General features: G+C 46.2%; 1 long non-coding RNA gene across 1 annotated transcript; it reads left to right on the plus strand.

The window, feature by feature from the left end:
* The first annotated feature begins 2,795 nt into the window (after positions 1 to 2,795).
* LOC115315003 lies at positions 2,796 to 12,324 on the plus strand. Its single transcript, XR_005717094.3, has 2 exons — positions 2,796 to 2,870; positions 12,123 to 12,324. It is a non-coding gene; the product is annotated as an uncharacterized LOC115315003 (long non-coding RNA).
* The last annotated feature ends 200 nt before the right edge of the window (positions 12,325 to 12,524 follow it).

Consider the following 12,524-nt stretch of genomic DNA (forward strand, 5'->3'; position numbering starts at 1 on the left):
GGCAACAAACAGAGAACGACACGCTTTGTTTAATTTATACGCTACCGGTCTACGGGCGTCGCAAATCTATCCCCCTCTTGTCCGCCATGTTGGCTCGACCGGAGCGCCCCCTCAGCGCCTGGCCCCCTATATTCGCTGAAACTCCTCAATAGCCGATTCACACGACGGACTGATCCGCGGACGGATTGATCACGTGACGACATATCCGCGGTTCGTCCGTCTCCCAAGCGCATCCACACGAGGGAGACGACGAGCAGACGCAAGTGAGGACGGACCGAACCACACAGTGCCGCGAAACCCCAACATCGCACCGTAGCACCGTTGTCCAATAGAGAAATCGACGGTTGCTACCGCGATAAAGAATCGTACGCCGCTGCTACGTACAGATCGAGAACAAAACACCGGGACAGGCTTCGCGCGAAGCGGCACTAACTTTACTAACCCAAAGCATGACAGTGACACACGCATGATCCTGCCCGAGAAAGCTTCGGCGTAGACGCGACGAACTTCTGGGCTCGCGGAGGGGCGTTTGGAGATGCCTTCGCGCACTCCGCGCTCGTGCACAACACTCAAGCACACCACATCCACAAGAAAGGGCTTGCTAGGTGAAATCCTGATTGGACGTGCAAGAGTTATCGCGGCTTGCTAGACGAGTTTTGACGGGAGCTTCTTGACACGGCCCCGTAGGAGCACCGGAAACTGCGTCGCGTCAGCCGGACAAAGTTTCTGGAGTTTCTCTCACGCGTGGAACCAAGAATCGCACGACAAAATGAACCAACAAACGCACAAAACGCAACGACGCGCCATTTTTGTTTTGAACGCACAGAAGGAAAATACCAAGAAAACCATGTACCGTTGCCAGACTAAATGCTTTCCAAGTCAGTCTGCCGCCAAACGTCCGCGAGTGAAAAAGGCGCTCGACTTTATCAGTCCGCTTTCCAAGAGCGCCGATATCGTTCAAGCGTCTTGCGACTGCGTTGCAGTGTGAGTTTAGTTCTTCGGTAAAACCCGTGGCGATGTAATAATGTGTCTTAAAGGGGCACTGACACATCAAAATCATATTTTTTTTTATTATCCGAAACGGTTGAAAACGATGCCGGGACATTACCCTCAAAATTTGAAATTTGGGAATTCAGTATTTGTGAAGTAAAAAAACAATTTCCAAATGCCGAATTCGAAGTTCCCGCGCGATCGGCGCCGGTGCCTTCACGTCAAAAATTGCAGAGACCTGAGAGTCCACTTTCCTGTCACCACTCCCTGCTGTTGCCATGGCGACCCAAAGCGAGGAGGATAGGAGCGAGCGCCGGCTAGCGCCGGCGTTGCGGCGGACCGGTTTTGAGCGGTGTCGCCTGTTTTCCGTTGGAGGATACAAATCCAGGAGACGGCACCACAACGAACTCCCGATTTTTGGTATTTCAAAAAGAAGGGCCGTAGTGCGTTCGCAATTGCGTTAAAAAACATGTTTTAGGATTGCCGTCATTAAATGTTATAAAGATGCCGCCTACAAAGCTTCTAAATTTCCTGATTTTTGACGTCACCGATCAAAAGAAGCGAGGAGGCGAGAGGCGGGAAAATCAAACGCCAAAAATATAAAGGCGCGCGTGCGCGCGGGAAATTTTTTTTTCGCGATGCGGTTTTTTTTGCGTGTTTATGGCTGCAACTTGCATCGTTTTAGACAATAAAAATAAATACGAGCTTTGGGGTGTCAGTGCCCCTTTAAAGGGTAACTGCAAAGAAAAAAAAGTTTTTTTTTCAATAGCCTAATTGGGACAAGCATGTCAAAAAACAATTTTTCCGCGAGAAAATACATTTTTTACAGCAATATTTATTGCGTGAGACTCATTTTAGTTTGCGGCTATTTCGTCCGTTTTAAATCGCGCGCCACGAAGTTGTGATTATGTGACGTCAATCCCAAAAGGTTCTCATTGGCTAAGAGTTTGATTGACAGCTTAGGTCTTGGTTGTTAAACCTTTGTTATATGTTGCAATTTCCTTTTGAGCGGCATATTTTTACGTTTAAAGAATAACCCATGTGTTGAGAGTTATTATTCTTTACAAAAGGTTTACAAGACGGGCACTTCCGTTTGGATTCATACAAGGCAGTGTCTGCGTCGACCCGGTCTACGCAACGCCCAGCGTTAGGTAGACCCAGAATTCTGATTGGCTATTAAGAAAAAGGTCACGTGTCTATATAAATGGAGTGAATTATTTTGTTAAGTTTATTTATAAAAATTTTAAATTAGTAGAAATGAAATTATATTAGATATATTAAATGCATTCTGAGATAATTATTATATGCAATGTCACGTGTTACATTTGATGAGAAGCGGGAGAATCCCTTCGTTTCCCGCGTTTTGACCGTTGTTTACCTTTTCGGCTCCTGGTGTTCCTGCAACCTTCGCAAGTCCACCTCCATTCGTCGTGAATCCCCGTTTCTGAGCGTTGATTTTCCCTTCCTGGTGTCTTGTTGATTTTTTTCACGTATGTATTTCTTTCGCGAGATTCCGATTGCCTGTGTATTTAGCCCAAAACTGGGTGTACCACGTGCTTTGATATCTGGGGGTTCCGTGACTGGGGCAACTGGGGTTTCTTGTGGAAAGACCTTCGGCATTTTCCTATTGAAACCAGACGTGGCTGTCGAGATTCAGTCGATTCGTTCTTTTTGCGGCGATTAAGCGTCTGTTCGTCATGACTGCTGGATTGACGGTCATCCTCCCGAGGCAGAGCAGCCCGCGGTGGACGTGCAGAGGTTTTGCGGGAAAGAACAAGGATGACCGGGAGACCAACACTTTCTGCAGGAGCCACAAGGCAGGCCATGGTTTCATCGAACAGCCGGGAGTGGAGCGGGATAGCGGCGCTCACTTCAGTGAGGTCAGTCGATATGTTGAAGTTTATTTCTTCATCTGTCATTTGATTACTGCAGCACACCAGCCTCGTTCTGAAAATAAGGATGCAGGTGTAAACGTTTGGCAAGCAGAGGCAGTTTGTGTGCTATATAGATCAACATGAAATATTTGCAGTGGTATGCTCATAGGTTTAGCCTCTTGTCCAGTTAAGACCATAACATGCTCTGCATGCTGACACTGTTATTATATCTTTCTTATGTTGACAGCTATTTTGCTTAACATACTCTTTGTGCCATCCCTACGAAAGCCCCAACAGAAGGGTGGGCCAGGTAATGGGCGAAGTCACATAGATCACTTTCCCCAAGCCCTTAATCTAATGACTAACAAGCCTACCTTCATAATTTTGTGCTCGAACCACAGTTTGCTCTTGCAACAGCGGCCACGGGGCAACCGTTGCCAACTGCACCACCTTAAAGCCCCTTTATGTTTCAAAAGTAGCGCAAGGTGCGCCGATGCACGAGGTACGTGCTACGAGTAGCCCTTGGGAAGATCATGGCAGCACAGCGCAGCACTGAGCTAAATTTCAGCCGCCATGTTCTTCCCAGAAGGTGGTGCCCGGCACAAGTCTCGAGCATTTCCACAACAATGAATGGTGCCGCTTTTCCCAGGATAGAAAGGCTTTACACCACCTACGAGCCATCGGAGCCAATCCAAGGCCCTGTGAGTGTTAAGGCTGATCCACACATACAGCGGAGCGCTCAGTTAGCGCTTCATGAGCGCTGGAAGCAGCGCAGTGTAAGCGCGCTCCTTGTGCCGTGCTTGCTGCTGCGAAGCAACGCATGCACGGCGATTCCGTTGTCATTTTTCCTTTGGCATTGAAAGAAGAAGTAAAAGAGCCGCTCTCCAAGCAAAGGGTCGGGCAAACGATTCAGAGTCATGGACTCTGAGCAACTAATTGATTGGGTACGACCTTATCACTTTCTATTCAACATGCGTGATCCTGGTTTCAGAGACACCCAGTTAAAAAATAATCACCTTCTAAAGAGCTCTGTGTCCCGGTCCCTCGGCCTGGGAACGAGGTTCACCGGATACCCGTCGATATCTCGGTGGCGAAAGATTTCGTGCACTCAGAAGGCTCTTCTGGGCGTTAAGTCGTCCACACACATATGCACTAATTGCGTATGTAAGGGCATTTGTCGCCTTTCTATTTCAGCATCCCACATGTCCGTCATGGTACTGTTGCACACCCAACCACAGGAACCTGAACATCAGTACTCGTGCTAATCTGCAGCAATAACGGTCGTACAAGGAGCGCTACTAAAGCGCTGATTGCGCGCTGTATTAGAACTAACCGCCGAATTCAGAAACCTCACTCAAACTACACTCAAACTGAAGGGCCCCTCCACTTCCTCGAGGAAGGCGCGAGGGCCGGCGCTGGCCAATCGCGAGGACGGATCCGCCGTCAAGATTGGCCAGCACCGGCCCTCGCGCCTTCCTCGAGGAAGTGAAGGGGCCCTTCAGTTTGAGTGTAGTTTGAGTGAGGTTTCTGAATTCGGCGGTTAGTCACGCGCAAGGAAGCACCACATGAGCGCTCTTTGGAGCACTCACGTAGCGCTAACTTAACGCTCCACTGTATGTGTGACCAGGCCTTTACTTGACCTTGAAGAGGGTGACATGCATAGAGCATATCAAGTGCTACGTTCGCAGAGCTGGGTTGGCTGAGGCGGCTTGGAGCATCCGCTGCGGTGGGACGTGATGTGAAACAGAATGTAGACCTGTTGCAAAAATACACATTGATGCTATAGTTGTTGAAATAGGGGAAGTACTCTCACTGTCAGTGGACGAATTTGCAAATGTGGGTGCTACCAGTAAGCACTGTAGAGAATGGACCTTTTCCTGTTTTCCGGTTCGAGAGTACAAAATGCATGTGTTGCTACGCTAGGTGGGAACAAGGCTGCCATTTTGCTTGAAGCAAGGGCTCTGTGCGATTCCCAGTGGCAATGCCAAAGCGCTGTGTTGCATTCAGATGACGGCATCGGCACCAGCCGGGGGAGGGGACGAGGTTTTTTTTCGGTTTTCTTCCGAGAAATTGAATCTTGATGGAAGAGCGGCGTGAATTCGCACGGTTATAATGCACTCGATTCTAGTACACCATAGCACGGTGAAGGGGATTGACTTGTCAGGCCCTACAAAGGCTTGGGAGGCAAATAAGCGTACCCGACTACTGTAAACAACTTAATTGTTCGCAAATTTCTTGACTTAAAAATTTCTGCAAAAAACGCATCCCACCAATATATGGTAAAGAATATATAGCTCACCACTCCTCGCAAAATTTTCTGCGCATGAAATATTCTCCAAATTTGCGAAATATTGAGGCCGCAAAAATAAAGTTGTTCACAGTATGTGGAGCTAACTAGTCCAAGTCAATAACATTAACGGCACTTTAGAAAAGCACTTCAGAAAGTTGCACGATTGTTGCAATGATGCTTTATAAGACAAGAAAAGCATAGCCATAGACCCTTTCAGGCAACATTTCATGGGCGCCGGCATATTGACGTCACGTGACCCTGCCGCCATAGCCGACCTTCAGTTTCTCACCGTTCCCCCGCGTTGTGTGCTGCACAGGCCACTACCGGAGCTTTGTTTTCGTGTTCTTTCACGTTTCGTGTTGAAATTGTGTGTCTTTTCGACATTAAACTTGTGTGTCTTTTCGATATTTCGGGCTTTTGTTTAATCATTTGATATTTATATTTCGACACAGCTCTTGTATTTTCGTATTTATGAAATGGAATCGGACAGCGAATGGATCGACGATAAAAGATTATGATTTTAGAGACCATATAAGTTCATCCCGTTCCGGCGTTTTTCTCGCTAATAAAGGGCAGTCTACACCATTGCGACATATGCAAATTTCAACTGACGCAGTAAGGCTATCCAGTCGTGCTTTCCGCTGCATGTGCACACTTGTTTCTGTAAAGATGACCAGCATGTAAGCGATTTAGCTTGCGACGAGACGAGCGGTGGCGACAACGACAAGAGTCAGCGGCGAGCGACGGAGATTTCTTACTGTCGCTTGTCGTGCTACTCGGTTTTTGGGTTTCTAGAAAACGTCGCTCACCGTCCTGGTCGCTTGCTTTGTCGTTTCCATGCGGTTCGTCTCGTCACACGACTGACCCAGCGACAGCGAAGCGGGTCACCGTCGCTTGTCTCATTGCTTGCCAAATCGCTTGCATGCAGTTTATACTTAAAATCGAGGCACCAATGGTTCAACGTTGTGTGCTTGTAAATTAATTGAGTATAAACCACATGTAAGCGCTTTGGCGAGCAACGGCGACCCGCTTCGCTGTCGCTCGGTCAGTCGCACGACGAGGCAAACCGCATGGAAGCGACGGCGAAGCGACCAAGACGGTGAGCGACGTTTTCTAGAAATCCCGAAAACCGAGCGATGCAACGGGCAACCGTGAGAAATCTCCGTCTCACTTGTCTCGTCGCACGCCAAATCGTTTACATGCGGGTCGGCTTTACGGAAACGAGAGGAAACAAACATAGTTGGAATGCTACCCGGTCGAAGTCTTCTCGCTTGACCGCTTGTGTCAAAGCAGTCATCTTCGAAGTGCGCCGAACAAGGGACGTCAGTATTCTTGTGCAACCAACCATCCCCCCGCCGAACAGCATGCTCCCTCGCAGCATGCAAAGTATTGTCTTTAGGAAACCGGCAACGTGCAAAGATGTTTAATGTTTTATTTTTCCGTTAAAGTGCATTTAATCATCTAGCTTTCTCCCGTGAGCTTGTTTGTTTGTTTATTGTGGGGTGTCGGGAAGGGGGGGGGGGGGGGAAGCTAGGAGAAATGTGGGCCTCCGTACAGGGGCAAGTCGCTACCTAGCTTTTGGGGAATGGGAGGAATAGAGAGGAAAGAGGGAGAGAAAAAGAAAAGAAAGAATGATTGAGGCGTTTGAACGGGGCGTTGAATCGTTAGCTGACAGACGAGTAGCGTGACTCTGAATAGCCCCGTTTAAACGGGCATCCATACTTTGTTTAGAAAGCAGATCTGGCACAATTGATTAGTGCGTAAATACGCTAGAGCCGGCTTGCAAGTCCACTTTCGCGCAGATAAGCCAGGAGAGCACAAAAGGCCTTCTCGGCTACTCCTTGAGTCCCGTTTGGATTTAGAAGGTCTTCAAGATTGGAGTGGGAGAGGCCGGCCGTCGCATACCGCTGAATCGGAAGCTTCCGATGCTGGTCGTGGCTTGGGCATAGAAGAGCGTGCGCTGTGTCTTCAGGGTCACTGCAAGATGGACAGTATGGGTCTGACTTGCGGTCGTACATGTGAAGGCGTTTGGAAGTATACGCACATCCAGCTCGAAGCCTGTGCAGCAAGGATCTCCCGTGAGCCTGCTCACATGCAGTAGTAAGCTATTGGCCTCGGGATCGACCTAGAGGTGGCACTGCTGTCGTGCTATCATCATTATCAAAGCGGGGATGGAAGCATTGCTGTCCCATAGGCTCTCCACGTTCGCGTGCGAAACGGTGTAAACTCTTGCATTTATTTTGTTGCACTGTATCGGTGAGAAAACAGTTTTAGCGGAAAGTGGTGCGGTACCGTTCGGTGCGTCAGTAAAGATTGAATAGTCTTACCAGCGTGCGGCTTAAGTATAAATAACCATGTGTGTGGATGAGTCGTCTGCCCTAGGCAGACGTTGGGAAGCATGGCTCACTACGACAGATGACTGTCTTTGGGTAAACTGCACTATTTATGTTAAAAATTTCTTTCTTTTAAAATAGTTCTATCAATTCACGAGCGTGGAAATTTAACAAAATAATTAATTGTGACCCGGATAACATAATATGGGTACTGTGGACTGTGAAATGGCAGGTTCTATGCATTTTTGTTTTTGCAATTTTGAGCTTTTTCATTACTATAAATATTTAGCATGAAGAGAAGCTACTGCTCTATCAGAAATTACCGTGCTATTGAGTTCTGCTGCAGCCTGTTGCCCTTTTCTGTGCCATGGTGTGGGTAAGCTTTTCGGAGTCGGAACAATTTTACTACGTTGCGATAAGGAGAGAGTGCCTCTTCTAGTTAACGATCCGGAAACTGATCGTTGGCAGGACTACTGAAGCAAGTGAAACAAACTATTCTAATATATCTGCCGCGATAGGAACAAACGGGTGTAACCAAGCAAGGCAGTAGCGTGCGTGCTATTAGATGCTTTTCTCGGTAGTGTGGGTTCACCCGCTTCAATTTTCTCGGTGAGGGTTGTGGATATCAAAAAGCCAATATTATAAATTTCTGACTAAATAATCTTCTATTTAAACATAGTAGACACTGCAACTTCACCAAATGACCCGCACCACGACGTCGCCGGCATCGGCCGCAGCGTCAGTCTTTTACTGATGAGGGCTAGGGACTCACGAGACTTTGCGATCACCCTCTGCCCTCACCTAACGCATATTGGGACTGGGCAGTACATTGATTAACCTTCAGATTATTCGAGTGATGCTTTAATTGTGATATTTTGTTTTGCCGTTTAATTGGAATCTTGTGCTAAAGGAAGTCATGAAAAAGTGAAAAATGCCTGCTCTATAGACCGTTCCATTAGGGTCATAGCAAAGAGGGTAATAGAGAGAAAAAAATGCCCTCCCCCTCTCACCCACTGTCATCTGCTCCGCCAAGTGGGCTGTACCTAGCATCCGGCTGGCGTACAAACTCTGTTTAAAATCGCGTCATTTTGGGAATTTCAAGCGCAGATGCGCAGATTTTGGTATGCCAGATCTCGTGTAATACTATGCTAAATAAAAAGACTAACAGGGTCCAACTGCGTTACCTGCGTGCAAATAAAAAGAAATACTGAAAACTGTGTCAGATTTGCCGGTCTCTACGGCGAAAAGTGAATCCGGTGGCTGTACCTTTTTTACTATTCAAAGTTTGTACTGGTGTAGGCCTTTAGCGATCATGAGTGAGGTCCGAAATAATAAATAGAAACATGCTCTCGTGCCGCAATAAACGCAGTAGCTGAGGGTAGTACTGCCGGCTGACTCAACTGCTATTTAAGTAACGGAAAAAAGATATGCTAGTTGATCACTTATTGAAATAGAACAACAGAGAGCTATAGGCTGATTTTGGAGCAGCCATAACTATTCTAAGAACGCGGACCACTCCACAACGGCAGCCACGAGCGAGAGTTCGATGTTCCGTACAGCCCGCCGGTACAGCCCAAAGATGGAGAATAACAACCTCCCGGTTTGTCGTCTGCTAGTGGAGTTGGGCGCGTGCCTTCTCTCGTTTTACCCCACCAAACCCGCTGAATTTTCCGGATGTATGGAGAGGGCAACGCTGTCGAACAAAATGGTGCCGCCCAGAGAGCACTAAATGGAATGGTCTATATTTCTGACATTTATTTCTTTTATGACACAGGCTTGCACGGTAAACCACTTCAGCATGCATGTGATTGTCATAGAGGGTGATGATACTGTTTAAATAATAACTTAAAAATTACTGCACATTAAAAGGCTTCCCGTGTTTATATTTCTGTAGGCGTCACAACGTGAAGTTTAAAATAGGAATGCAATATGCCATTTCTGACATACTAAAAATACTAAACAAGGTGTAGTTTTATTGTCTTTCATGCATAATGACCGGTGAAAAATCGACTAACAAATTTATCAATTGATTTGTGTATTAAACGGTAGCGATCAGTAGGATTAATTTTTAATCAAACCACAGCTCCAATCAACATTCAATGTTTTATGAAACCTATGGTTTGTGTGAGATACCAAGAATATATGGGACCAGCTGTCGTATACAAACCACAACAGTAAGATTATGGAAGCATCCGACTTAATAATAATCGCTTTGCTGAATTTCCGTGCATGTGAAATGATACTCCATAACTAGGGTTCTGCGTTTTCGGCGTTGTTGTTGTTGTTGTTGTTGTTGGTTTTTTTCTTTCTAGAAATTGGGGAAATTTTTAGGGGGGGGGGGGGGGGGTTCCATTTCTTTTACAGATTCACTGTTTTTTGTGTGAATTGGTGTAGTCATAACCAATTTAAACAAAAACCACGGAATCTGCAGGAAAACATTAAACCCCGAAATAAAATACCCCCGATTTCGAGAAGAAAAAAACACAGAAAATGCGGAACCCTAACCATAGCCTTTAGTAGGAAGAAACGACAGCAATAACAACAAGCGTTGAATGAGGAGGGCTCAGCTCAGCCGGGAACGGACTTGCATCAAGATCCGAAATTCGGTTGTGTGTACGTTTATACAGCCTAGAACTTGGTATGCCTCACAGGGGCGACGAGTCTCCCAGCTGTAGATGAGCAATTTAGCGAGTGCAGTACAACCGCTAGCTTGGGGTAACGTGCACCACCCAGTAGTGATACACCAGACACGTAGCCAGGGGGAAGGGGGCCCATGGGGCCTGGGTTCCCCCTCCCCGAAATCTTCCATTTTGCTGGGGTCTCCCCTCCCCCTCATACAGCATTTTTTAATGGGCGGCCGCTGACTTTCCTTCTTCATCAGAGTGGAAAGGCTGAAAGTTTTAAATTCGCACCGAACCTGAGCGCACTGAACGTAGTAACTTAATGAAACTTTTCTTTTATTTGAATCTCGCTTTATTCTAAAAGTTATAGGCAAATTCAAAAACAAGCAAAAAAACACCTCCTTCATGACTTCTTTCGTCGCTTGAGTGGCCGTGAACTAGAGGAGGGGTAGCGAGCTCAGCAAGCGCTCACCGCTGCTGCACTCCGCGTCAACGGCTCGAGAGGACACCACTAAAGCATGTTCTGGATAGGCTGTATGAAGCGGGCAGCCAGGGCGGCTCGCATTGCATTTGCTGCGAGATTAAACACTAATTTGGTATGACACTTCATTGGCCACGAACGACAGCAAACACGGGATAAAGATCAGTTCAGTACAGCAGCCACTTCACGCTGCCATACTTCCAAACCTGCTCCGAAGGCCTTCGGAACCGGTCGGATCCTCGACCGCAGCGGCGCCGGGTACATTCGAGACCTTTCTATGCTCACCGCTATACTCTGTTTCACCTTATGATGTACCGCAGGAAAGGCTACAAGCACGAGCTCTTTGCTTTGAAACACATCTCGGCGGCACAAGCTCTCGTGACTTAATTAAGAGTGGCTGCCAACACTATGAGCAAGAGGCTTTTAGCGGCTCTGACCAGTATTAAGGCCAGGACCAAACACAACACTTTCAGCACCGCGGGTCGCCTTTGTAGGTGGAGAAGGTGTCCACGTCGTGCGGTTAAAATATGACGCATTGATATTTAGTTATTCTCTCCGTGCCCGCTGGCTTGCCCAAACACCAAGAGATGTGGAAACCGCAAAAAAGGTAGATGCTTAAATATGATTGCAGGGCCCCTTTAATGATACCTGCAATTTTACATAACAGCTAGATGACGGGACAATCAATCAAATGCTTGGCGAAATCCAAAAATACATCTATCTGTCCCCTACTATCAATGCACTGGCTGCAATCGTGAAAGACGTCAATAATCCATGTTTTTTTTTTTTTTTTTACATGAGGTAGTTTTATGTTATTTTTGTGTCAACTTCAGCTTGTGCGCCTTTGTGTCTAATATCTGCAAGATAGTATATGTGAAGCAAAATGTATTAGTGAAAAGCACTGTTTCTTGACTAGTAATGTTATAAACTACTCTGGCATACCACTGCTAAAGGGTCAATTGCAGTGCCAGTTTACCTTTTTATAGTAGAGTGAATATTTATAACAAAAATGAACAGGTTTTCAGTGACATTTCTAATACAAAAAAATCTACAACAGTGGTTTGTGATTATGATCAAAAATGCTTCGAGCACTATTTTTATGTGAACTAATGTGCTATTTTGTTCAATACTTAATGCTTTCGCTCGGTACGAAAGCATGCAGTTGCTATTCTTAATGTTCATAAGGTGACGTTGCCAGCGTGTTCAACACATGAGTTTAAACCTGGGTTACAAATGATGCGACGAGTTAAATATTTGTAAGAATTTCCTTTCCTTCCACTTCAAAATTAGGGATGACCTATATTCGAATATGTTTTCACTCTCAACAATTTTGATTACTTGTTGAATGTTCAAACTAACTTGTAAAGCTCCTTGCTGTCGATTCGCTTTGTTTAGGGGATCATTATCCAAGAGTTCTTGTTTTTAAAAGTAGTAACACACTCCTTAGTGCACTGAAGTGGTGTATGTCTGTTCCACGTGGTCTAAAATTGATGGTTATGGTGCTTGTACTGTGGCAATTCTTTTCTCTTGCAGCCCAGCTTGAACCCCACCATTGGCGTCCTGGGCACCACTCTGAATAAGCTGCTTCAGTTGTGACTTGTAGCACAAAGTTTCTGTCACGCAGTTCGTCGTCATCTCTGAACCAAAGCATTGGTCCTGCCTGCTAGTCACCACTTGAATAAAAGTTGGAATGGTGCAGTGTGTTTGTGTAAATAAACTGTTGAAGTTTTGACAGTATTTTTGTTTTTGTAGGTAATGAGAATTATTTACTTTGAAAGATCCCATCCGTCCATCCATCTATGATCCTTCATGCCATAAAGTATGTACTATTCCCAAAGTAAAATTTGACAGTCTGGCAGCTGCTGCTGGCCTGGAAAATTGTGAGGGCTCACGCCTGTAAACTACATGTATTGTTTTGTGAACCTCCTCCGACTC

The sequence above is a fragment of the Ixodes scapularis genome, unplaced genomic scaffold (assembly GCF_016920785.2).
Source record: "Ixodes scapularis isolate PalLabHiFi unplaced genomic scaffold, ASM1692078v2 PGA_scaffold7__128_contigs__length_106722199, whole genome shotgun sequence".
Taxonomy (NCBI): Eukaryota; Metazoa; Arthropoda; class Arachnida; order Ixodida; family Ixodidae; genus Ixodes; species Ixodes scapularis.